At 37.4% G+C, this 26,166-nt stretch overlaps 1 protein-coding gene across 3 annotated transcripts in view; it reads right to left on the reverse strand.

Moving 5' to 3' along the window:
* Sm (heterogeneous nuclear ribonucleoprotein L) overlaps positions 1–26,166 on the reverse strand; it is a 377,399-nt gene that overhangs the window by 329,943 nt on the left and 21,290 nt on the right. The gene's annotated exons all lie outside the window — the stretch shown is intronic.

The following is a 26,166-nucleotide window of genomic DNA, read 5'->3' on the forward strand; positions in this document are numbered from 1 at the left end:
GAAACTGTTTATTCGATTAATTTGGTTTTCCAGAGTTATGTTTAGTATTACATATATAAGAAGCCTTTCGAAACTTTAATGTTTGTCAACTTTGATTCGAGTTTTAAAATAAGTACCACAAATTACCTCATTGTTATCTTGCACAGTACTTCTGGATATATTATACTTTAAATAGCAATTGAATTTGTTTGTCCATCTTTGCCCAAATCGGAGGAAATAGCCGTAACGCGTTCACTCCCAAGGCGTCCGCGTCGCAACGGTGTTTTCGCCCTTATATCTTCCAAATACGAAAAAGTAGCTCACTGACCTTTTGCGCACTACTTCCGGACACATTGTACTTTAACACTAAACCTACCGACCATCAAAAGTGACTGATGTGTGTAGTATTATAAAAATAACAAGATTAAATTTATTTATATTTTGTGCGATTTTATTCGCCTATCTTTGCCCGAATCGAAGAAATTTTCTTATATTTTCATTTCAACATTTCTGATAACCTGAGAAATAAAATTTTCAAACAAAAGTTGGTCAGTAATGATATGATAGTAGATTGCAATAAAACAATTAGCGAAAAGGTTTTTATTTAGTGAAAAATATGGAGATCACTGCATCTTTTTTAGCAACGTTTTTTGTCGTCATCTTTAAACCTTAGCACTCGACCAAAAATTGCTGTACCATTATTCAAAATATTGTTTATATCACTATACAATTACTAAACATTTAAGTATGGTATGGGGTATTATATAAAAACAATTAATATAGAATGTGTGGAATTATTCTAGGTCGAAAGAAGTGTTTAATTTTCCAGTTAAAATAGCTGCGAGTGCAAAGGGTTAATAAATGATTAGGAGTCTTGGGTCGAAAACGGGTCAGTTTAGAAGTTATTAATTTTCTGCCGACTCCCATAAGAGTCCGAAGACTGAGCGACGCGAGACGCATCGAAAGGGGCGTGGACACCGGGGACCTCGGCTTCCGCCTGTCGACACGCACTGTCGTTTTCCGTTTATTGGCCGAAGGTTGCATAAGAGAAATACACGCTGCAGTTTTGGCTGAATTTCGATGGTACGCGATGTCACCAGGGATGCGTACTCGAGCAATCTATTAATACACGTCCACGCGTCTTTTTACGACAGCACCCAAAGCGACGGAAATAGTGCAGCGAGACAGTTTAGGGGCGGGTAGGTGTTGGACCCTAGGTAAATCCTTAAATCGTATGCAATATTTCGCTCGCATCGCCACCGAAACTGCAGACATTATTTTATGAAATTCTCTTTCTACGGTTTATTATCACTAGAGAGAGACTGCGGATCTTTATGCAAAATAAAGAATGTTTGCATTGATTGCAAGGCACAGGAGCCAAATAAAAATTTCTTTCTTCTTTTAATTATCGTATTAAGTCGAAACTAATACACTGGTGGCCTTAAATACTTTTAATATGTCCACTGTTTTAAATTGTACGTACCTATTTTTGTCATAAATGCAATAAAATCCGCAGTCTAATTATCACTAAACCTATCGATCATCAAAAGTGGCTGATGTGTATTGTATTATAAAAATAACAAGATTAAATTTATTTATATTTTGTGCGATTTTTATTATAATATTATATATACTGGAATAAAAAATGTATTCAATCAATTATCACGAAAACACCCTCATAATTTCAATAATTGTAAAATACAAAATCTAGAACCGTTTATTTGACCGGCGGTGGCAGGTTTAGTGTTACACATAGGGTAACTTTACCGATTATTGTACTATCATGTGCTTCGATCGTACTTTATTCTTATGTTATTCCTAATTTATCATGAAATAATACATAATATGTGGAAGCATTTGATGGAAGAATGATGTATTCTGAATACAACCAAAAAATTGGCGGCCCTGAAAACCTAATACAATATAGAAAATATTAAAAAATAAAATACTGGTAGTATCTTTACAAGTTTAGGCTAGTGTTAAATGTGAAACTTTTTTTGTGACGGAGTATAATATTTACAAACGGATTTTGTATGCACTATTTATCAGACCAATGGCAATCTCTGTAAATCTAACACTTGTTAATTAATACCTCTTAATTGCACTACAATAGAAATGCATCGACCACGACTGCAAAGTCGTTGCCATAAGTTTCATGCAATTAGACTTATGAAACCTTGATATTTTTCATAACGAAAAGACTGCACTACGGAAAGTTGAAACAAATTTATAACCGCTTTAGAACACTCAAGAACACGCGTATTTAACAAGAATTGTTTGTGAATGTAAATAAATCAAAGTTATGAATTTTTATGGAGCCAATTCGTGGAGACGTGAGCTCCATTTTTTAAATAACGATCGCACTGAATCAAAGTTTAATCGGGAACAATTTGTATTCCCGATATAGCCCCGGAAGATCGAAGGAACACTATATTCTCAATTTATGTAAATTTCATGTAACGAACGATATCGCCAACGACGGCCCGATAGCCTTACGAAAGTAATTTCATTTCGTAATTTACGAGCTCGCCTGCCTTCCGGCATACTTGACCGTAACATTATTTACTTGTTCCGGTGACAATATTTTACGAGGTCCTTTACGTAATTAAACTCGAACCGAATTATTCAGGTTTGTACAAAAAATTTTCATGCTCCCTATGAGAATCTTGACAAACATTTTCAAATCGTTACTAAGTGTGCTTTTCTGCGTCTATTTGTCTCTGCTACGTCGCCATCGATTCTGAAATTTTTCAGTGTAGTAACTTAAAACTTGATCAAAACGATTGTCGAATATTAAGTCTTTGGACATTGCATTAACTTCGAAATTTCAGCAACTCTACAATTTTTTAAATATTTTAACGATTTGTATCTCACTGATTTATTCGATTTATTTTTACCATATGGAGCATGAAAATGGAACATTAAACATATTAAGGGAGAAAATAAATTTCTATGTCACTCCAGTTGGTTGCAAATCAGGTAGAACATTTCTATTTTGCATAAAAATCCGCTGTCTACTAATAACAAATAACTTTAATACATAATACTATTGAGTAGTGAGTAGAGATGTGGGATCAAGTTCAATATGTACTCGCGAATCCGAGTCAAGTTCAGTAACCAAGTTTCATTTCATGGGTTTCGATTACTACTTAAAAGCAATAAAAGTTTCAATGATTATACTTGAAAAGTAATCATTGTATACAAGTAGTTATCGAACCTCGGAATGAGTACAAACAAGTTTCGAAGAGATACTTCGAAGAGTACTTCGTTGTTGAAAGTAAAATCGAAACTTTCGCAAGTAGTACTCAAATCTTGGAAATCAGAACTGCATAGTAGGTTTTAAGCACTCTCTTTATTAAATTCGTAACTATTTTAGAATAATATTTCACATTTACGATACTTCGTTTTATCCTATTTCTTTTTTTATCCATGATATTTCCTGCTTTTGAAAATACTCTTTCTGAAGGTACAGAAGTGGCCATTACACAAAGACAGTCACGTGCAATTTTTGATAAAATGGGGTACTTGATTGAATCTTCACGCCAAAATAATAACGCGTCTTCTTTGCGTTCTATATATTGTGATTTTAGATAATTTTCCACTTCTAACACAGCAGACGGTGAGATAGGTATCGTATTATTTGTAATTGCTATTTCATTGTCAAAGGATGACCAAATTGATAATTCGCTATTGAGCCGATTTTCAGACATCTGCGTCTATGAACTATCACATGTTGTAGATGAATTATCATTATTCATATAATTAGTGGCTATTTCAGTCAAGGCTCCGTGCTCGAGGGATAGATTCATCTCTAGAAAAAGCTAATGTTTTGAATCGTGGATCCAATAATGCAGTTAACATATACAAATGATTGTTCTCGACATCAGCTAGATAATGTTCGATACAATATCTCAGTTTTGGTCGCAAAGTACATTCCAAACTATAATACAATCATCGGTAGAAGCATGTAAAATTATGAGACCCCGTTTTTTCTCTCATCTCCACAGCGTGTTTACAAAAAAAGTAAACAGACGCCGCGCCGGAACAGCCTTACGTTGCCACGGAGTGTGCAAGAATACGGAAATTCATAACGATATTCATAAAAATTTCGAACGTTTCGAAACGGTTCGACCAAGATTCGAGTATACTTGCAAGTACTATTTACGTTTACCACAGTACTTGTAAAGGGTTCGAAACTGTCTGGCAAAGGTTCGAGTGTACTTGGAAATACTATATTTTTTTCGAAGTACTTATAGAGAGTTCGAATTCCATCAATCAAGGTTCGAACCTGTTTGCGAGGTACTTGATCCCATCCCTACTAGCGAGTAGTTATATCTCCGATTCGTTTAGGTACATTATTCAGACTGTACTAATTTGTTAGCCTTAGAGTCAGAAAGCTGCGTTTCAATAGTAGAAAGATATTCAATTTGTTACTTATCGTTTACTCGCTCTGTGTTTCGGCACACAATTAAGTAATAAACGCATTTCTAAAGCTATCGCGAAAGTATCTCTTCAAACCGTAACCTACTCGTTAGAGGAAGGAATGTCTCCCTCGGGGTATGGATGCAATTATTTACTAGAAAACGACAATATCACATTCCTCAGGCTTGTCATAATATGAAGCACGGATCAGAAGAATGCGAAGATATTAACGATTCTTCTGTTTAATAAAGTACGAAAGTATAGTAGACAAAATATCTACCTTTTATATTATTTACGTTGCTTCATATTATCAAAATTATTATATAAAAATCTGCCGTCGTGGATGGGTTAAATAATCGTTCATTTTAGTTTAACACTAACCGTGCCGGCTACAAAATATGTCGGATATATATTATTTTATAAAAATTTTTCATAAGGCTGAACGTATTTAGGTTTTTCACAATTTTTACGATAATACATGATTAAATAAATTTCTGATGGAAGCATCTTCATAATTTCAATAATTAAAAACCGGTCGTGGTACGGTTAGTGTTAAGAAATTAATGGGCCTTTATCTCAGAATGGAGTTAAATACAAGGGGATTATGTTTAATAGGTATTAATAGCAAAGTAACAAGATTAAGACTTGTGTCCCCACTCTATCTTCCCCTTCTACGACTCTATTCCCCCACGCTTACGCCATAGCACGGTCACGTGACGCATTACATCACGTGACTAATCTGGTACTGGCAGAGAGAGGGTAATTTTCCCCCTCAATTCGTGCTCTCCCACCCCTCATCTGGAGACTCTGGTTATAAGGGTGGTCTAGTACACATCAGGACATCATTATCTCCGCTGTTTTCGAAAATATGAAAAACTTTGTTGACCAAAGTTACTCGATAGAAAGAGGACTATATTCAAGATCACCTTAATCTTTTGAAATAGGATTCGATGCATTTCGTGATTCTTTGTAAAAAGGCACACATGTATTATGTATGTCGAAAAATGAATAATTTAAGAGATATTTCAGCTTTAATTTTGTTGAATTTAGTAGATCCTGTAACCGTTCAATAACTAGAATAAATAGAAACATCAAAGCATGAAAGCTGGTGTTGGCCACAAAGTTCTTTCTTTTATTACAGTGGTCGTTTCCACGATGTTGAGAAAGAAACGAATCGATTTGCATATGGTAATCGTACCGCATGTTAAATCGCTTTCCAGTGGTAATAAATAATAGATGTGACGTGCATATGTACGAACGGATAACACTTACAGCTTCGAAACGGTTTTAATGAAACCAAAGTCTCGCGTCATGTATACGGGCACATGCTAACATACATTAATTCTGTGTCAATTAGTCAGTGGCTTGCGTCGAAAAGTGACTCGTAAAACTCGAATAAATTTGTAAACGAGTCGACCGCGGCAAATTCGCAAACGCATTGTTTCGTGATCTATTTTTAAACGGTGCGTACTGACCGTCTCATCATTACTCGTGGCATATCGGCGAACATGAATATACGCGCGCGGCAACCGCCGGAACTTTCCTCATTATCTTCTGAAAAGGGCGAAACGCCGACTGAGTATCAATTAAGATTTTCGTCGTGGGACACGATCGCGTGCCTAACTTTTCCTTCGCACTTCAAGATTCGGAGACTGAAGGAGGTGTGCCAAGTAGTCGGGAGGTAAAACATTAAGACTGTCTAATAGGATTAAAAGGGAACTCCGAAGTAAACTTTAAGAACCTCCCGCGGATTATTCGTGAAAAGAATACATCGTCCAGAAATCGTGTGACAAAGTCCCGGTGTCTCTCGAGCAGGTTTTCCAAAGGAAGTGTGACAAAAGGATCATCGCAGGGTGATTCCCAAGCTGCACGAAAAGCGTAGTTGGCATCAAATGGCACGGCGAACGTCTGATGAGTCAGATATTCTATCTGGTGAATTTAGAGAATTTGATGGCCACTCTAACACTTGAGGAGTGCCAATAAACATGACTAATATTATTCACGAGAGGAATGTTAATCAAGGGCTTTGTTTTATACACAGTGGAGTCACCTGGCACAAGCCACCCGAATACATAACTTTTACATGTTTTCAGATAGGAAGAAATGTTTCGGACAAAAGTTGTTTGATCTCGAGGGGGGGCCTATTACGTGGTGTACATAACTGCTTTTCAGGTGGAGCTGCATAGGAGATTTGGTGGTCAACCTAGTCTTTTTCTCCATGGAACTACATATTCTTGAACTCCTGCGTTTGAAACCCTTCACGAGACAATTTAATTACAGTTTCGGATCTTGTCAGATTGCGGATCTTTCTGCATTTATGGTTTTTGAAAATTGTCAAAAAATGCTAGGATATAAAATATGACAGAATTTAGTACGATGTTAATTTATTTCAAATCAAAATGAGATTCTATTTTATTCCGATTTCGTAAAATTCGTCTACAAAAAGTGAAAATTTCATAAATATCCGCAGTCTAGCGATCACAAATACATAATGATCCGCACCAGTGTCGCCAGATCGGGGAAATCGAGGGGAATACAGTTTTCCCCCGCTCTGATAACCAGATTACTTTATACGGTCTTAGTGGGGGATGTTGGAGTATGCTCATGGTGGTGGAATGGGATAATGGAAGGGGAAAAGGAGGAGTGGAAAAATCGACCATTTTGGTGCCCATTTTTGGCAGTTTGAATATTGAAAATCCGGTCTTCCTCATTGCATTCCAAACATTCAACGATATAATTCAATGTTATCCAAGGCCATAAACGTAAAAGATGATGGAAAATATAAATTCACTGTGATTGTGTAATGGGATATTCTCAGCTTTATTAATGAAATCAAACTGTTCACTACTCGCCGAGGAAGATATTCTGCGGGTCACACTAAGTGAGACACCGTGTATAAGTATGTGTTTTTTGCTGTATGTATGTGATGCAGAATATTTATTTTGCGATAATTTTGCGTATTTTAGGACACAATAAATTCCAAAAAAAAAATACGCACTCGGCCACAAAATTAAAGAATAACTAAATTCTGGTCGAAAAATTTCCGATCTTCGAACTTTCTTAACTTCATGATAGAACGTCGTAGAGCATTCTGTCTTGGCTCATTTTAAAGCGTGAATCTTGCACTTTCACCTACTACAAGTCACTTTTTCTGCAATGTTTTGAATTCATGTGATGAGCGAGGAAGTCAACACACCTTTTTTTCAAATTGTTACAAATTCAAATGTCTCTATGGGCATTAAGACCCCTCCTATCTCGAAACCTTCCCATAAATCACGGGCCCCCTGGTGCCACAAGTGGGACTTTGCTACGTCACGTGTCATCGAGAGCGGTACGGTCGAGCTGATTTTCTCATGAAAATCCGCTGCCGCTTACCAGTCGTGCCCTGGTCGTAAAGCAATAAATTTGTTAAGCCCTTGCCCTACAATATCGTTGCAGAGTCGTGATGAAGATTTCAACAGAGTGTAATAAATATGTATGTTATTAATCTCCTTTAATAGAATAGATATAAATTTTCTCCTTTTTTAGGAAATTACGAACTACAAAGAAAATTCTAATCACTGAAACAGTAAAATAAAACGTAGGGGTTGAAGAGGCAATAGGAGACTTTCTCAAGAATGACCGCAGCTAATGCGACCGTATCGTAAACGCAGACTGAAATTACAGCTGGCGACGCAACATGATTGTCGTGTCAATTTCGATTGTCTATAATTGATGAAAAAACGATTTCTAAACAAAATAAGTAGCACAGCTTGCGTTGTACGAGGACTCTCGTTATATGAAAACATCGGTCGCAAATCTGGTTGGCGTGTTATAGGAATCCACGTTGTACGGAAGTTTACTGTAAGTATAGAGATAGTACAGCGTCGAAATATCGGTATGTGTAATTGTATTCCTTTGGTAAATTGCGTATCTAATGGTGTTGATACAGTATGCGGTTAAAGCGGCTCGGCAGTCGTTAATTTTAATTGAACGTCAAAGAACGTCGCTGTCTAGGCGCGCCTCGTGACTGATTCGCGATTCGTTTCCAAGTATCCGCGGGAAATTGAGGAACCACGCTCGGGGACAGAGAAAAAGTTTGGTAACGGGCAGGTGGCCAAGCAAAACCTCGTCGGCACAGAGTGCAGAACACAGTGTAGCGGAGGCGGCGTCAAAATAGTGGGGATGAGACCGTGCGGAGAAGATTCTTGCGGAATATCTGCGGGGGAACGATCCAACATTTCTGACGGCATGGCACCGCGTGTCGCGTCGTCGTACAGCCCGCATACTATCGCCGTTACGAGGCACCGGTGAATCCCACGTACAATCTGTATAACGTTGTTATAAACATAACTCGACACTGGCCACGCGCCAACCACGTGGTTTCACGCTCAATGGATTACGCAGACCACAGAGAAAAAAGTACCGCTGTCCAGACCGCGCTTCCGATCAATTTCCCGAGTCCAGATAGAACGTGGAAATTTTCGGATCATTGGGATGCACTATGCGCGTTGCCTCACTTCCGGTTGACGCGTTACGCATGCCGCCACCGCGCCGGATCCGCTTTTACCCTCGATTTACTTAATCCGCGATCCACTCGGAGATATCGTATTTCGAATAATAAGTACTCGTGGGTACAAGATCGTGAAATAGTGAACACAGTGATTGCTAGCAGTGAAAAATCGTATTCATTTCCGACATCTCATGTTATACGAGTTTCGGAAAAGAAGTTCAGCAACAATCGCCACGAACAACATATATGCTGTTTACGGAGGAAGTGCACTTTCATCTCGTACCTGTAGGAAGTGGTTTTAACGTTTTAAAGGTGACAATTTTTATTTAGAAGACGAGGAACGTTCCGGGCGTCCCTCTCGGACAGACGAAGATAAAATTCGAGACCTCTTGTACAGAAATCACGAAGTTTATCAGTTGCAGTGATGTCAGATGTTCTGAAAATACCTGACATAAACTTAAACGTATGTTTTTTTTTTTTTTACAAAATTAACGTATGCAACCGCTCGAAAAATGGCACGAACTTATGGGATGACCTAGTAACTTACGATGAATACGTGTGTTATTCGTTATGGTAGTATAATTATAAAAACAAAAGATACAATAGGGGTGGGGGGGGAAGTTCTTTCAAGTAAACTATTATATTTAAACGAGTTATTCACTTTTTCTATGTGAATTTATATGAAAAAAGTCAGTCAATATTCAATTTTAAACTTTAGGATTTGTTGAATAGGACTTTTAGGACAGGTATAATAAATAATAGAATCATATCGCACTCTCGCCTCGCTGCAAAAGTGACACAATTAAAGAAACGTTGCAGACACTACATACTTAACCCCAATTATGAAAATCTCATACATTCATCCTCACAATTTAATCGGTAGAGTCCAGTTATGTCACTCTTCTTGAATTATGTGGCACTGTTCACTACCCTACAAATGCGGATAACAGCAACTACAAATACAGAGTTAAAAAATGCACTTGAATCTTTTTCAAGTGCATTATATTTCCTGTTTAATAAAAGACTGAGTAATCATGTTCAGAAGCAGTTTTTCACGTCTTCTGGAAAAAGTTACTTGTACCTTTCAAAGTTGTGTTAGCTTCGCAGTGAGGGTGTCATATTTCAGAAGAATTTCAAATCAAAAAATAAAACGAAGCGTGCCAGTGTTTCCGAAACGAAATTTTGAACAAAAACATTCTATTCCACGTTTTAAAAATATTTTTACATGAAATTTTTCTTACTAAAAATATTTCTTGTTAACATTCCACACTGGTTTCGCTCTAATTACAAATTTATGCATTAAGAATTCACCGAGTCGGAAAACAATCTCATTTTTCGGTTTTACAATTCAAACGATATTGCAAGTTCGTGTCCGTTTGACCGGCGCGATTAGATATGCACATTAGGTACGAGAAAAATGACTGACGGAAAAAGATTGGAACAGAAGGTATGCGTATTAGAGTCAAACTTTCTAGAAACACTCCGTAGAATTTTACAGCATTCGGTGGAAAAGCAATCTGAGTAAAATTTGTATATTTTGTATATTGTTCAATAAAACTTTTTTATTTCTGTAACTTGTTTTTTGCGGGTAACGCTACATTGCTATTGTGAGAAAAATAAATAACTCTTCGAACAAAAAATTCACCTATCACAAAATTATTATATTCAAATAATTTCTCGTATGCACACACGTTTGAGTGAAGTTTATTCTGCAAAAAGGATGCCCAACAAAGTATTAAATAATCCTTATAATTGATTGCATCTATAAAAAATGTATTGCTAAATGTCCGAATACTCTTGCGACGTCGAAATTGTGTTTAACCTTTTACACTCGGTTGTCCTCTCTGAGGCACCCCAAAAAATTGCTGTACCATTATTTAAAATATTGTTTACATTATAAAATATATTGGTGTCTGATCAATAGACTGCGGATTTTATGCATTTGTAACAAAATTGGATGGATGCAACTTGAAACAGTAAAGACTTAAAACAATTTTTAAAAAATGAAATATATTAAAACAATTTTAGAACGTCCATATGTTATTTTCAATTTATTAAACTTGTTGAAAATAGGAAGAAATTTTTATATGGTTTCGGTGTTTTATAATTGGCAAAGAAAATTTCTATTTTACTTCTATTTTAAACAATTATGTACTGTCCGTAATATAAAATCGAATAAATAAAAATATCCATAAAATTTCAAAAAAACCATAGGCAATAGAAATATTCTAGATCGGTAGAAATGTTTAATTTTCCAGTTAAAACAGCTCCGAGTGCAAAGGGTTAAATCGTATAACACAATATGTACCAAACAATAGAAAGGGAAGCATTTATTTTTGCGCGTATCTGTAGTAGAATAATGCAATAACTCGTCGAAGAGGAATAAATTCGTTAAACGCATTATACCTAAGTGCATAGTGTGATAATTTTGCAACTATCTGGATGCCGAAATATTTATGCGAGGAACAATACGTACTGGACAGAAATCAGAAGACAAACGAGTAAAATCAAAACAAAGCGAGGGCGTTGTACGCGCATAGATCGTCCCAGCGACGAGGAGAAAGTCGATTGGCCACGTGCCAGCCGCCTGCTGATAAAGAGATTAACCCCCGGGAACAACGCTTCTGCTTTCGAGTGATTGAGTTTGTCCTGCGAGCGAGTTGCTTTGGCGAATTCTTGAAACGATTGGGGAAAGCTGGTATATTAAGGAGAATCAAGTTGGACATTAAATAAAGAAGTTTCGAAACATTCGCTGGTATCAGATATTCAGAAAAGTCTTCATTGACTTCTATTAATCATGATGCTTGGAATTTTTACGAGTAAACAATGAAAACATATCGCATCCCCGCAAGAAAAGTGACACAAGTCAAAAAATGGCAACTTTGAGGTTATGTCATTGAAAAATATGTATGAAGTGCAAATATGTATAAGAGCAATTTATCGTACTTACCTGAAATTTAAAAGAAGCTTGAACCACTTCAATATAAGTTTTATAGTATTGTTTAAGTTGATTTTTCTCAAATGCTGCATTTTTGAGTTGTGTCACTTTTCTTGCGGGGGTGCGATATATAAATATGAATACAGGGTGCGTCAGGACGCATGGTACAGGTGTTTGTGCATGGGGTGATTCTATTTGCAAAAATAAGGAAAAATAAATAAATGACATTTTTTCTGTTGACGTCTCGTTTCTGAAGGAGCGAGTTTGACGATGAAGCAAGCAACGCGCGCTGTTGAATAGGAATAAGCTGGCACGTCCGAGTATGACCAACCTATTCTACTTCGCGCGAATGCGCGGGCGAATGTCAAACTAGTGATATAAGTAATTTTTATGGTACCTTGGGGTATTAAATGTCCTACATTTGAATGCGAATTTATATTGCGTGATCGCAACAGTCTTGATACATTTCTAACAGATAACAATATTCTTGTAACAATGGGATTGCATTAGACAAATGTTACCCTATACTATGTATAAATATAACACCATTGGAAAGCGTACACCTTTAATTTTTTTTAACAGCAAGCTTAAAAATGTCGTAAAAATAACTGTTAACCCCTTGCCATATTTTAACAAGTCAGACTCGCGATTAAGATTTTAAACGAAGTCTAACAAGTATGCGTGTTCTTTCTTTTTAGACGAAATAAGATGTTATTTTTTTATAATCAATATTTCAGCATTGAAGCAAATGTAGTCCTAGAGAGAATAGAAACTTTTCATCTCCTGTGACGTTTTTGGGGAGAAAGAAAATTGTACTGTTCCCGTGGTAACATGTATAGTGCATGGAGATTCAAATTGCACTAAAAAAAAAAGAGAAAAAAAAGTATAGTGAAAAGTTGTTCATCAAAATCGGTGAGAAATCGCTAGGGCATATAATTATCGTTGATTCATATTGACTGTTCGATATACCTGGCGTTGATAGTATTCTGACAAGTTTCGGTTTCAGATAATGACCCCAAGAGATTCAGGCATTGCACGCGAACAAAAGCCAGCTTTCATATCGGTACAGCACTTGGCCTTTTTCCGTATCAGCGCGTGCATCGCCAGTAACTCGCAAGCTTCTATTTCATAAACGTTTTATCCACCGTTAATACCTGGGACCATTTTTCAAGGTTTTAAACCGGGGAACGGGTTAGCCTCGGCCCCGACTTTTTCATCTGCGCGTCGCACCGGCTCCCACGGAAATTCCAAAATGAACATTCTCGAGCAACAACATCCTCTCGTCGCTGGTTTTTTCTGCGGTAGCCGCGGAAGACCGGTAAACCGGCTAGCTGTTGGCGAAATTAAGGCGAGATGTACGGAAAGTTTCGTCTTACGGTGCTAGCGTATAGAAGCCAGAGAAGAGCCTGTACGTAATTCATAGCCGACAAGATAATTGGGCCACCGCGATTGTACCACACTAACACACATACTACTTCGGTCTCGGGAACGTGTATGAATGGGGGTCGAGTTCCGTATACAGAAAACGAAAACCAGATCGATTTAACGTTCAACCCCCTTTGCCTATGAATTTTCCAAGGAATTGCATGCGCGAAGTTGGATCGTGTTTACACGATCCATTTAGTTGCATTATAGTTTCTGTAGATCGTTGCCGCCTGTTCACGTTTGCATACGTGTGTGTGTGTAGCCGTGCGCGTTAACACGTGGTTGCGTATCCTGTCGTTTCGCGCACGCCAGAACACGTCGAGAAACACCAGAAAACGTCCGGAGACGCCCGGAGACGCAGACGAAAGGATTGTAATAACTTAACCGGTAGAGATTAGTCCTGTCACTTCGGATCACCGAAAGCAGCCGCAGCAGATACTCGAAATGCTAAGTACAGTGCAGGTTGTCGGAATCTTTGCCCGAACCTCGCAGAAATCCATTTTCTTATACAGTCGAACCTCGATAACTCGATTGTGATGCCCAGGATTATCCGAAACTAAAAAGCTCATGATTCTATTGTTCATTGATAAAATATTTAAGATTCAAAGGAAAAACCATTTTTGTACAAACGCGAGGAAAGTGACTTTTTTTCACCAAAAAGTCAAACTTTAAACGATTGTTAGAAACAATTGGCATGTCGTATCAGAAAAATCCTATGCTACATGATAGATAATGTTATTAGAATTATGTGTATCAAATTTTACGTACGTCGGACGTATAGTTTCCGAGATATTTGTTACACCAGTTGTAAAAATGTAGTTTCGAGAAAAACGCAAAAGGAGGAAAAGTGCGACTTGGAAACGCGACCTACCGCACGAACTTCTAAGCACTGTAACTTCGCTATTTTTGGGAGCTGTATTCACCCCTAAAACGGATGACCATTACTTTTTATATACCCTGTACATACAAATCCCCTGTCAGTCGGATTTTCATATGGTAAACCTCTCTTACTCGAAGACTTCGATAAATCGAAACCTCTGTAACTCGAAGATTTTAGTTCTTCCCTTGAGATTCGAGTTATCGAGGTTCGACTGTATTTCCATTCGATTTTTCGCGCATTTCCGATAACCTGATAAATCAATTTTTCAATACAAAAATTGGTCGGTAATTATATGATGATAAACCCCTTGCCGTACCTTTTTCTTTACAGTTACAGTGATTAAAACGTCTTTATGCACAAAAATGTCGTAAAAGAAAATGTATATTTTTTCTATGGCTACATTTATTTTAATGCTCAAGTATTGATTACAAACGAATCAAATTTTGTTTCATCTAAAATGGAACGCGTAAATCCATATTTGTTAGACTTGTTCAAAACTTTCATCACGAGTCTGGCCCGGCAACATACGGCAAGGGGTTCATGAAATATATCACTCCAGATCACTCCAATTTTTTTGTCACCTTTGAAATGGCATTAGCAGTCTCAGGTTGAAAACGGATTAAGTTAGAAGTTATTAATTTTCTGCTGACTCCCGTAAGAGTCCAAGCACTATATGCGACGGCTGCGAAATGCACAGCGAACGTAGAAACCGATCCGCTGCAACTGGCACTGGGATATGAATGGATATTAAAGTGGTCGAGGAATGTTCGGGTCGTGAGGTGAATATTTTTTGCGTTTCTTAAGACGTGGAATTATTATTTACCGATCGTGAAATTCAGCGGGTTACTGTTGCTATTCAATAAATAGGAGGCGGAAGTTTGCAAAACTGTTGACAAATGAAATATAAAAAGTAAATTGATCATTCTTAGATATTGACACATTTTGCAGTATGTTTCTCCAATCTTTTGCCACGCAATCTAAATTTTTTTACCTATCCCGGTCCACTATAACATCGAGTCCGACTCGTGATAACGATTTCGAACAGGATCTACTACTATGTAAATGTGTATGTTATCAATTTTCTTTATATCGAAATAATATTCTATTTTGTTCTTCTATTTTATTGGAGACTGCAGACGTATAATAAATATAAATTTTCTTTTTCATTATAGTAAAATTTAGAAATACACTGTTACATTATTTTCAGTTTATTGAACATATTAAAAAAGAAAATAAAATTCAGATACAAAATTGTTATTTTGCATAAAGATCCGCTGTCTAGTTATAATGTTTCCACTGTTTGAAATTGCACTTACTCATTTTGTGTGATAAATGCATAAAATGCGGAGTCTAATAATAATGATCTCTTCTCTCACAACTGTGGGATGTTCGTGCACGAAAGCGCATTTAGTCGAGCAATTTGCCTGCCTAATCGCTTTGAACGTGAAACAATTGAAGCCACTAAAACAAAAGATCGATAGAAGTTCAGCAATCTATTTCCAGGGGAAAAATCAACGATTGAACGTGCCGCCGACTTCGCGAAATTGCAAGTGGAATCGAGGGAATCAATTTTCTCTCTTTATAGAAGCCCGGTTAAACGATTTTGGAGAATCCGATGCGGCAGTACAATGCGCAACTGACACTTCATTACGTTCCTCAGTGAAGAGTAGACTGGCTGTAGCCAGTCGATCTGGTTGTGCCTAAATCATCGTCGACGTGGCAGAACCTTTTCGTTACGACCAATTGCTCCTAAACGCAATTATTAGAGCAGAACAATGCGCGCCGTCGGCGATGTACAAACGCATCTTCATTACTCTGTGTTCGCGACAAACACAAAACAACCAGCCACTTAATATTCACTAGGAAGTGTTATTCGACGAACGACAGTCGCCTGATTTCCGACGACAAATGCGAGACACGCTAGGAATCCGTCTCTGGTATGCGGAGTGTATTTTTCGCCATGGCAAACAAGAATTTCTATTTACTCTCTCCGAATGGATAGAAAAACGGGTCAAAATCACTGTGCATCGTGGAATCCGAATCAACTCTTTCGCGACGGATTGTTCGGTTTGCATATTTCGCTGATCATGAAATTCTACGAATTTCTAATTAGAAACTTCCCAGCTTTGCGCTGAGGGGTGCGGTCGGGACACGGTCGAAAACGTGTTTCCGGCCGGGAAGACTAAAATAAGCAAGTTTGTATGTTATCTCGTGCATCTAGTTAAATGCAGGAAACACTCGAAAGTTCTAATTAACGTTTTCGCTTAACGCGCAAAAAGCCGCCCGATTTTCTACACCGCGATAAGAAAAACAAAGAGAATTCAAGCTGCACCAAAACGATGATTTATTCACGGCAACCTGCTGCACGTCTTGCTACGTAATTCTACCAAATGAGAGTGCAGTCGGTATATCTAATTTTATACAGGGTGGGTCACCACATATTACCACTTCGATTTGCTTGACTCTTATTATTCGTAGCGGAAAATGGTTCGCGTATAGTCGAATGGTATCATTCGGACGTTAATAGTTTCAGAGGACATATGAAGGTCGTTAAGTATTTTTTGCGCCACTTCATGCATCTCGATGCTCTTTACAAGAAAGTGTTAACCTACTTATGCGAAAGAATCACTTATTTAAGAGATATGGGAGGTTGTACACTTCGAGTTCACCCTTTTGCAAGTGAATTTCAACTTTCTGCAAATCAATTACACTCTTTTCTTTATTTATTTCGATTAAATTATATATTTATTTAGACACACATGAACGGTGTCATTACACTGCGAGGGAAGACTCAATACTCGATACGTTTCAATAAATATGTACTTTCATTTATAAAATTTATATAGCACATATATGAGCGAACCACTATCTTCAACGTTAAAAAAATAATAAAACCGCGGAAAGGTCAAGATGAACAGACAGCGTGTGTGCAATCGATTTCAAAAATAATTACGTTTCAACAAATTCAACCAAATTTTTAAAATTTCGTTACTGAAGAACATTCCCAAGTTTCTCCGAAACAAAACTGAAATAGTTTTATACAAATAAAGTAAACTTGAAAAAGAAACAACTCTTGTACGTATCTTATTTTGTATGTCTAACAGTAACGTTAATAAAAAAAAATGCGTTTCCTTTTTATTTCAAGTCTGGTGTTTTCTATTGCGGCCCTCGAATTAATTTATAATACTTAATGAGGCCCTTGGTGGTGAGGGAGTTTGACATGCCTGATTTACAATATATAAAAATTTTGTACTTGAATTGCAACAAACTGGAGGGAAGTGGAAGTTTATTTTCTTTCTTAATATGTTAAATTGCACGAACTCATTTTTGTCGTAAATGGAGATTGTCAAATACTGGAGAGGGCAAGTGCGACTATCATCATTGTTTAATATGTAGATTGCAAACAAACAACAAATGTACATTGTTCAATTATGAAAAAGTTCCTTGAATCGAACATTTTTGACTCTGCTAAATCAGTCTGTTTAATTTGGCAAATACTTTCGAGAACTATGCGCATCGAAATTCGGTGTAAATATTGTGCTTTATGCCTACGGTGTAGGAAACTGTAACGAATAGAAATAGAGTTCAAAAGAGCCACGTATAAACGTGAACTTGGTTCCACGGCGTATTTCACGCTTCATATTCCAGATCTGACAATCCCTTTCACCAAGTATAATTTAGAAACGGTGAAACGAGCGAGTCGCTTTTGAGGAATCTATAAATTTCAGAGATCGCGTCACGTCGTTGGTGTATAGTCCTTGCGAACACGCTCTCCCCTCGCAAACACGTGCGTGCGCGCTCTGTTTAACCAGTCGTAAGTTCGTCTCGCATTATCCGCGATAGGTCGCGTCAGTCTCGAATAAGAAGCACTGCCTGGCAGGGAGTCCTTCAGACGTGGTTAATTGAATCTGCTCGCGGAATTATTAGACCAGAACAGTGCTCGCGACGGGACGCTCAAACTCAATTTCCCATTCCGCTTGATCCGCGACACGCAGGCCAGACTCCTTCATCACCTTTGTCTTTTGGTGGAATTCGACGCATCGCTCGTCAAACGTCCTTCTTCCATTGGCGACGAACTCTGATGTCGAGTTTACTTCATGCCACGGCGTGGTCGAATACATAGCAATCAGTTCACTCGGAACAATCTTCGGGCCATTTACAACCCTCACGATAACCCCTTTCTAGGTTCTACACAAGTTTTAGAGGCACGATTGTGTCTTCTGAATATCTTTGTACTCCGAAGCAGCGGCTACTCCAAAATATAATATGTATAATTTAGACTAGGGGTGGCCAATCTTTTACAGATGCGCCATAAAACTCGAACACTTTTTCTACCTTCTTATGTTTATTGTGCGAGTTGGAAGATAAGGATAGGGGTAGGATCTGCTTCCACTTAATCCGCGACACGCAAGTCAGACTCCTTCATCACCTTTGTCCCCAACCCTCATTTTCTAGGTTCTATATAAGTTTTAGAGGCACGATTGTGTCTTCTGAATATCTTTGTACTCCGAAGCAGCAGCTACTCCAAAATATAATATGTATAATTTAGACTAGGGGTGGCCAATCTTTTACAGATGCGCCATAAAACTCGAACACTTTTTCTACCTTCTTATGTTTATTGTGCGAGTTGGAAGATAAGGATAGGGGTAGGATCTGCTTCCACTTAATCCGCGACACGCAAGTCAGACTCCTTCATCACCTTTGTCCCCAACCCTCATTTTCTAGGTTCTATATAAGTTTTAGAGGCACGATTGTGTCTTCTGAATATCTTCGTACTCCGAAGCAGCAGCTACTCCAAAATATGTATGTATAATTTAGAACAGGGGTGGCCGACCTTTCGCCTACCGTGTGTCAATTTTTTTCGCATACGTGTTCAGATGTGCCATACAACTCGAGCACTTATTCTACCTTCCTACATTCATTGTTGGGGTTAAAAAATAGGGATAGGGGTAGGATCTGCTTCGCTTAGGGGAGGGGAAGGGATAACTCAATCACGCAACTAAATTAATTTACACCAGCTCAAAAGACATACGTTTACTGAAGCTCCAATCTACAATGGGCATAAATGATCTCTTGGACGAGAAAGCGATCGCTGTCGTCAACCCCGCGATTCACACCCTACAATTGTAAAGTGTGAAAAAATTGCGATGTATTGATGAGTAAGAAGGCTGTATTTTCAGCACTCAGGTGTTGAAAATATGAAAATGGATTCAGTTATGGCGCCTACTTCAAAAGAATAAGTAGGCGAAAAAATGCAATGTGTCACAGGTTGGTCATCCCTGATTTAGATTTCTAACTACGTAGTTAGAAATTTATAATGGTGGATTATATCTTGATTATCCATGAAAGCACCGAATTTATCTCCTTTCTACCGACATGTAAATAACTTGTACTTGACGCACGAAGAATATTCAGACACTTAACAAACTGTTCTGCGCATGTGAGCACGCGAACGTAGCAGATTTTGCTGTATGCGTATACATACGTAAATTATATGCTTGCGTATTAAACGCCTAAGCTAACTATTAAGACAGTTAGTGAAGCAATTAAAAGTTTAACACAAACATTACTGACTAGACTGCGGATCTTCATGCAAAATAAAAATGTTCTGCATCGATTGTGGGAAACAGCAGTTACGTAAAAATTAATTTCACCCCTTCATAGTCTTTTTACCTTGAAGAAAACATAACAATATTCTAAGACTTTTTATATTTTTCACTGTTTTATATTTCTCCCAGTTAATTTCTTCGTATAAATTCATACAAATCCGCAGTCTATTAACGACTTTTACACATTTACGAAGCTCACGGATGAAACGGTGTATCTGTACTAACAAAAGGTTCTTCGATGCGGTACTAAATGTCGGATTCCTTCTTCAACGACTGTAGTTTCAGATTTGTTCTGCATTTTATACTTTGAGTTCGAGCACATTGTGGTTTTTATACATTTATCGCATTCCTTGAAGTTAATTAAGGTTTTCCTTCCATTTGGATTCTTTCATAGCTTTTAACTGAGTGGATAAATCTTAATATGCCAATCCCCAAAACAGGAATATGGTATTTAATCTACGCTTACTTGAAGTAATAATAATGCAGAATGAATTGAATTTTATAAGGCACAAATTACTAATAATTAGACTGCGGATGTTTATGCAATTTTCAATTTTTATGGACAAATTTGAAAAAAGTGGCGTGAAATGAAATCCTATTTTTAATGGGGACAGCCTTTGTAGATCCAAAATGAATAAAAATCTGATTAAATCCTACCGAATCTTATATTCTGGCATTTTTTGAAAATATTCATAAGCCATAAATGCATAAAGATCCGCAGTTTACCAATAATAAATATTAAAGTAAACAATATCGATTGGACAATTTCGTTTTGCGAAACGTCCCTTCATTATTTCCGATTCCAGCGGGTCTGGGTCAGTGTCAGTGTGGCCAGATTGATGTTGAAACCAACATCTTTTCCCCCTCCAGGCTCTCCACCTTATCCCCTTCCACTATCCTATCCACCGTTCAGTCCCTACCGCGCACGCGCAACGTGTCTTCCATTCGCCTCACTCTATTCTCGTCGTGCAACGTGTCACATATTACTCTGGTCATCAGAGAGGGGGTACTTGTATTCCCCCCGATTCCTTTTCGATTACCCCTGTCTGGACACACTGGTCAGTGTTCCGATATGGTGCAGGATTTCACGCGCATGCGCGGCCAAAACAATAACGTATCTATTTAGGATGATGAGGTAGCAGAGCCCTGAGGCAGTTATATTGGCGGAAATGTACGGAAACAATCTGTTCGGGACAAAAAGACTCCAGAACGTGTCCTACGAGTTACAAAATATACACAAATACACATGTTATATGTACATTCATTTTTCAGATTCAAATAATACCAATTTTGTAAAATTCTGCGGGGTGCTCAAGGTACCCCCATTTCATCGAGAATCTTACTTTACTGAGGCTGAAATGAGGCTACGCGCGAGAAATCTTGCACCATATCGGAACACTGGTCTGGGTCATTTTCAGCGAAGGGGCCAGTCGCTGACGACGTAGACTCTCGTTACAAACGTTACGAGCGAAACTGCTGAAAGCGGGGAAACACGAAGAGTCAAGCAGTAGAGAGGAACGTCATTGTACGATCGGCCTTTATCGACGCGCTGCCGCGCCGTGACGTTCTAATTTCATTTAATCGTGAATTACACGACCGTCTTAATCTTGATTTCCTCGACATCGGAAACTTTCAGTAGACTCCCGCCGATGGCTTCATGTAATCGATTCCATCTAAGAAAAGCCCAAGAGAAGAATTCAGTGTCACCCGAAAGGTCAACCCTTCAACCCTTCGAGAACCTGTTAGTTGGGGAAAAAAAATTTAATTTGATGTGTTCAATCGTACATTCTGCGACAGCGGAGCTACGTTTCTGTGAACTCCATTTATAAGAACTAACTTTTAGTAATGCCTGATTAAGTGAACTCTAGCTGAGCGAAATCCTCTAATACAAACGTGAACTATTAACACCAAACCTACCGAGCTGTACAAGTATTACAAGATTAAATTTATTTGAACATTGTACGGTTAATATTATAATATCTGCGCTGTTAAATATATTAACACTGGAACTATAATACTTTGCCTTATAATAACGACAGAATTGCAGTTATTTAGAGTTCGTATTAGTTTCGGTTAAATATGTACTTCAATAGAGAAGTTCACTAAAACAATTTCTCAGAAAATCACATTTATAATTTTAATGTTTCTAAAAGAACAAACCAGGAGCAAGTCATATTGACCCCCCTTGGTAGATCTCGGGTTAAGGCATCTTTATAATTTGAATAATTGTGAAATAAAACATCGCGATCCGGTCACTTTAGCAGCAGGTTTAGTATTAAATGAACCAAAAATCATAGTCAGTAGTGGGAGACAGACGGACTTCTACTATAGGAATCACCCTATCATGTTCACCAACCTGTTTCCCGACAGGTTCATAAAAATGAAGTTCTACTGTAATGTCTGTAATAGAATGTAGACTGCTGCTCAAATGTTTTCTATCGACAACAAGCGAAAACAACAAGTGAGAACGATCTGAATTGCCGCCAGGGGAAAACACTTCGGGGCAAACGACGCCGGAAAAAGAAGAGACTTTCGGTCCTGCAGGGTGGGTATTGAGAGTTTTTCTCTCCCCTCTCTGTAAGAAACACACTTAGCAGAGCCAATTGGTTGATGTAAAGAATTTTTTAAAAACATATTAATTATAACAAAAATATGAAGGAATAATGTATCGATTTCTCAGTTACACTTTGCCTTGTGAACCATAAGGAATAAGTTTCTGATAACCACTGGAATCGCGCGGTTGTGCATAATATGCAGAACTAGGAGTTGTATGTATTATGCACAACTAGACTGCGGATCTTTATGCATTTATGGCTTCTAAAAATTGTCAAAAAATGTTAGAATATAAAATTCCAAAGAATTTAATACGATTTTTATTTATTCCAGATCTATAAAGGCTGCTACCATTGAAAATCATATTTCATTTGTTCGCACTTTCTTGAAATTAGCCTGCAAAAAATGAAAAATTGCATAAACATTCGCAGTCTATTTATTGGTAAGCCACGGAGTTATTTTATCGATGTATAGTGTAGCCCTTTACCCTTTCGGAATAATTGAACTCTATCCTTACATTTTAAGAAAAGCGTCCTTGCTACCTACATATTAAGGTAAAGTAGTTTTGAAAGGAGCTACAGTTACAAGTACAACCGCTGTACTAAAAGAAGGTTCAGCGATCTCTGTAACGCTTTAACCCCTTGTCGTACCTTTTCATTTACAGTTCTAATGATTAGAACGTCTTTAAAGAAAAGAAAATGTATATTTTTTGTATGGCTACATTTATTTGAATGCTTAAATATTGATCACAAACGAATCAAAGTTTATTTCATCGAAAATGAAACGCGTAACATTCATATTTGTTAGACTTTGTTAAAAACCTTCATCACGAGTTTGGCTCGACAAAGTACGGCAAGGGGTTAAAACGTCGGCATTGTGACGCTTGCACCATTTCTGATTGAGTAGTCTTAATTTTCTTTCTAGTTGCCAGTAAAATTGTTTTATTGCAAATTGTATCTTCTTTCCTTGGGTAAAAAAGGAAACTTTTCGTCCCGGATTTACTAACAGGATTCGTAAGATAGGTAATCTAGTTACAGAAGATCCTAACTGAGTACTTAGATAACACGGTTTCAACTTACACAATTAAAATTAGCGGCGACTGCATATACGCGAGCTCAAAATGTAATCAGCAGGTAGGTCCTTTACAATCAAATTCAAATGTTCATTACATGGAAATATTCATATATTCTATGCATTCGACGATATCTTTATTTTTGCAATTATGCTAATCAAATGCTAGTCGCTTTTAGTCGCTTTCGTAGGAAATTATTGAAGTGCTTTCGTTGTTGAAGTGTAAGTATACTTCAATAGAAATTCTGCAGAAAGGGAATAAATTCAATTTTGCTGTTTTTTGAAAACAATAAATGTACTACTCATTTTTTGCTTGGTAGGTTCAGTGTTAAGGGTTAAACGTTACATAGTAGCAATGCAAAACGTACGATCGTGGTTTTAAAGTTAGAACAGTGAAAGGTGTCGCCACAGGAAAACAATAGACTCAATGAAAATATTCAGTTGTAGAAATGTAATAAGATTTCACTACAATTAAAAGTGAGAATTGTAATAACGATACATATTTATTGTCCGAAAAAATAACATTACTAATTGTTTACACAGATTGTCTAAAATTTGTTTGTACAATACAGCAAGAATTGATGTACATGAAGCAATAAATCGAAATACGATGTTGTCGAAAGTGGTTTATTTTTAAGAAATATTGAACGGAATAATTAGCGTCATCAACGTGTTCCTGATTTCATAGTAATTTGCAAATCAATTTCACACATATTCAAATGTTTAGAAGGGGCTGCGAAGTCTCTACGAGAGAAAAATTAAATTTCAGAAAGTTTTGGAAACTTTGTCAGCGACATAAATCTGAAATTGCCGTGACAGATGTTACAAAATGGACAAAATACAAGTAAACACTTCTACAGAAATGTCCGTATCAGTTGATCGACTCGAGAAGCTGCTATGCGATGACTGTCGAACGAAACTGTTACGAAATTTGGAGATAAACCAATGGAATCGCGTTGAATCACCATTACGTATCATACTTATTATACGGTAAATAAAAGTATCCGTCAAGCGTGAAAATGGCTTTCGAACGATGCAAATATTTCTGCAACTTGTTGAAGAAGCGTCACCTGCGTTCCGAGATGTATTCGTTCCCAAGGCGATGCAACTTTTTGCATAATAACTACATCCATGCGTATCTGCATCTACAATTTCTGCCCCGAACAAATCCAATTTTCCACGAGCAAGAAATTCCGTATTTCCTTTGAAATCAAATTCTCAAAGGAAAGTATATCAAATCGCAAAAACGAATGGTGAATAGGGATGGTCGATCATGTTCGTTCTCAATCACGGTGATCTTTCAGTGTTCGTGAAACTATCATTTGCGTTTCCTATAAATGTTAGGTAATACATTGGTATTTTGCAAAACTTAATACATATTGGATTGGCAAGAAAGTAATTTCAGTATTTTAAGGTGAAATAAAACCGAATTTCATTATTCAAACGATGGCTTTAATCAATAAGATATTTTCTTATTTATTCTTTTTGGCAAAAGATCATCGAACAAAAGGGAAAATATCTTATTCGTTAAAGTTCATTGCTTGAATAAAAACATTTTAAAAATAACGAAATTACTTTCTTGCCAACCCAACAGCATATACATACATTAACATACAAGAAAATGTCTGCACTTTTATACTACAATATTTAAATGAATATTACGATTACGAAATCGAGAGGAAGAATTAATTGTTTTTCTTTTTTAAATACTGGAGCAAGGTACGGAAAAGAAAATTCAATATTTTTTACTTTCATCATTAAACGAAGTAAATTTACATTATATACAGAAAACGTAACGTAATTGTAAATTTACGTTATATGCAGATGTTTTGTATTTGAAGTATTATTTAAAACAAGAACTAATTCAATCGAGATGAAGAATTAGGGTTACAATGAGCAAATTCGCTCTAGATTAAACAATCACGATCACGCCATGAATCAAGTTAAAATCACATGTGCACGTTATCAATAATGACGACTACTGGCTGCACACGAAGAATTTCGATGTAAAAACGATTATTGCAAACAAGAAGGACACGTGAAAAATGGGCATATCGGAAATTGCCGCTAGTTCTCCAAACAAAGAGGGCGACCTAATGCCAGCCAGCGAGTTCCCAAAAAATCCCGAACGATCGTTTCGCTGGCACTGTGTCATGTGTCGGAGCTGTTATGTATCCCGGAATGCAGACAGCACACGTATGGAAACCGTGCTTTTTGCGCGATTAAAAGCTCTCGAAATCTTTTGTACAGTCGACAGATGGCTATCGGCTTGGTCGAATCGATAAGACATGTTTTCGAATTGGAAACATTTGATTGTAGCTGTAATCTAGAGATTCCGTCGGCACGGAAAATAAAGGTCCACGTTAGAACTCCGATCACGCGCCACCCACACTCGAGGAAAGCATTCCTACAATGATTGAAACAGAAATGGTTATTACGGCGATGGTATGCTCAAAGAACACTGCGCTTGTTAAAGTGCCCACGATTCCTTTTCAAAGGAAAGCGCTTTTATCCCGAATGAAACGACAATATAAACGAATGACGGCGGAATTGAGTTGGCACAACGGAGATCTTGTATCTATTAGCTGCAAAGATGAAAACGTACTGAAATTATTCGACCTTGACAATCTCGAAATACATATGCAAAATAAATATTGTTTGCATCAATCACAAGCAAGAGGAGCACAGCAGAAATCCCGTTTTTCTTTTAATGATTTTAATGCGCTGAAACTAATAATAATTTGAACTGTGTCTGCTGCATTATAAATTACACTTATTCATTTTTGTCATGAATGCA

Source organism: Lasioglossum baleicum, chromosome 17 (assembly GCF_051020765.1).
Source record: "Lasioglossum baleicum chromosome 17, iyLasBale1, whole genome shotgun sequence".
NCBI lineage: Eukaryota > Metazoa > Arthropoda > Insecta > Hymenoptera > Halictidae > Lasioglossum > Lasioglossum baleicum.